Below are 2,519 nucleotides of genomic sequence, written 5' to 3'. Positions count from 1 at the left end.
TATATGTATATATATATATATATATATATATATATATATATATATATATATATATATATATATGTATATATATATATATGTATATATATATATATATATATATATATATATATATATATATATATATATATCTATATACTATATATATATATATATATATATATATATATATATATATATATATATATATATGAGTAGGGTCAAAGAATACTGATTCTGGCTCACTTTATCCCCATGTAAATGAATGGGGGATTTTCAATGATTTATATTTTTTTTCCCTAAAAATAAATCCCCTTTTTATCCCAAAGGTATATTTATTTGTCTCCCCTTTTTAACTTGGAGGTTGGAACCTCATTGAATTGAACACCTGAGGGTTGAACAGCTCACTCATTGAACCTATAAAGATTTGTTCATTCTCAAATTCCTTCAATAGTTTAATTTTCTTTGCACAATAATCCCCATCTAAAATATTGACAAACAAAACATTTGAATCTTTATATTTTTTTTAAGATACCCCATTTGTGCCATTACGAAATGATAAACTTCTCTTAATGCTCTTGTTTGACCACCTCCTGAGCCACAGGTTATTTTTGTTAAGCCCACGCCCACTTTTCTTTAAGCCTGGCCCACTTTTTGTTAAGCCCCGCCCACTTTTCATAAGGTAATTTTTCTAAAAGCCCACGCCCACTTTTCCCTAAACTCCGCCCACTTTTGCTAAGCGCCACGCCCACTTTTCTACAGCTCCGCCCACTTTTGCTAAGCTCCGCCCACTTTTCATAAGGTATTTTTCTAAGCCACGCCCACTTTTCCCTAAGCCCGCCCACTTTTGCTAAGCTCCGCCCACTTTTCATAAGGTATTTTTTCTAAGCCACGCCCACTTTTCCTAAGCTCCGCCTACTTTTGCTAAGCCCCGCCCACTCTTACATCATTTCCAGTTCATCTCTGACTCACAAAGAAATCACTAGAAAATTACAGGATGTTATGGTTTTGAAAAATTTCCCAATGAAGGCTTGCCTAGAGCTTGCCCAGGGAATTTCAAAGGAAACCACACCCACCAGTCTTTCTCTATAAGAAAGGTTCAAACCCAGGCTCCATTTTAAACATTTGTTCTTGCTGGCAATGGTGTTCTGTGTGCTTGTCTCAAACTCTCTGTCTTCTATGGAACTAAACCTTCAAGTTGATGAACTGGATTCAAACCTCTTATCTATTGAGGTAAGATTTTTTATTTTCCTATTTTCAAACTTTGATTGAAGCATACTCATTTAATAATTAAATAACTTAATTAATACATTATTATTTTCTCTCACAGGAAATTGTATCTGAAAATACTGCTTTTGCTACAACTTGAGGGGGGAAATTGTTGGCTTGGTTGAAGACCTTGAGTGGGATGACTTTGGTGTTCCTTGGAACTCTCTGTCTTCTATGGAACTAAACCTTCAAGTTGATGAACTGGATTCAAACCTCTTATCTATTGAGGTAAGATTTTTTATTTTCCTATTTTCAAACTTTGATTGAAGCATACTCATTTAATAATTTAAATAACTTAATTAATACATTATTATTTTCTCTCACAGGAAATTGTGTCTGAAATACGAAATGAAAATACTGCTTTTGCTACAACTTGGGGTGAAATTGTTGGCTTGGTTGAAGACCTTATGAGCGACCAAGACCCACAGAACAGAGTTCGTCCTTGATGACCCAACCAAAGAGTTATACCTTGGAGACCAGCAAAATCCTGAAAAAGAGGTTTACAGCAATAGTACTCATTGTGAGTTATCAAGACAATACCCACTGAACAAGTTATACCTTGATGAGCCAGAATACAAGTTTTACCTTGGAGACTCACAAATTTTGAAAAAAATCAGTAAATGAGTTCTGCCTTGATGGTTTAAATAACTACCTTGGAGACTCAGGAAAAGGGTTCTGCCAAGATGGTTCTAAATATGGGGCCTACCTTGGAGACTCACAAATTTTGAAAAAATCAGTAAATGAGTTCTGCCTTGATGGTTTAAATAACTACCTTGGAGACTCAGGAAAAGGGTTCTGCCAAGATGGTTCTAAATATGGGGCCTACCTTGGAGACTCACAAATTTTGAAAAAATCAGTAAATGAGTTCTGCCTTGATGGTTTAAATAACTACCTTGGAGACTCAGGAAAAGGGTTCTGCCAAGATGGTTCTAAATATGGGGCCTACCTTGGAGACTCACAAATTTTGAAAAAATCAGTAAATGAGTTATCATTAAGAGACTTTGTAAGTTGGTTTTACTTTGAATACTTGAAATGTGGGTTCTGGATTGATAACTCACAATGTGATACATATCTTGGAAACTCAACCGGAATGTCGTTATACCTTGAAGACTTGGAAAGTTGGGTTTATGTTGGACACTTGAAACTTTTTTGGGGGCTTTTATTTATTTATTTATTTATTTATTATTATTATTATTTTATTTATTTATATTTTGGAGACTTTTGGAGTTGCTATCACTCTTTGGGATCTAAACCTATCGATGTAGTTCTTT

At 34.2% G+C, this 2,519-nt stretch overlaps 1 long non-coding RNA gene across 1 annotated transcript; it reads left to right on the top strand.

Annotated features, from left to right (window-relative positions):
- The first annotated feature begins 1,111 nt into the window (after nucleotides 1–1,111).
- Nucleotides 1,112–1,662, top strand: LOC147007120 (uncharacterized). The gene is made up of 3 exons (XR_015054388.1): nucleotides 1,112–1,212; nucleotides 1,310–1,476; nucleotides 1,575–1,662. It is a non-coding gene; the product is annotated as an uncharacterized LOC147007120 (long non-coding RNA).
- The last annotated feature ends 857 nt before the right edge of the window (nucleotides 1,663–2,519 follow it).

The sequence above is a fragment of the Eptatretus burgeri genome, unplaced genomic scaffold, assembly GCF_056783735.1.
Source record: "Eptatretus burgeri isolate ZD-2024b unplaced genomic scaffold, Ebu_testis_v1 Ebu_testis_scaffold_633, whole genome shotgun sequence".
Taxonomy (NCBI): domain Eukaryota; kingdom Metazoa; phylum Chordata; class Myxini; order Myxiniformes; family Myxinidae; genus Eptatretus; species Eptatretus burgeri.
This window is presented reverse-complemented; position numbering and strand designations above follow the sequence as displayed.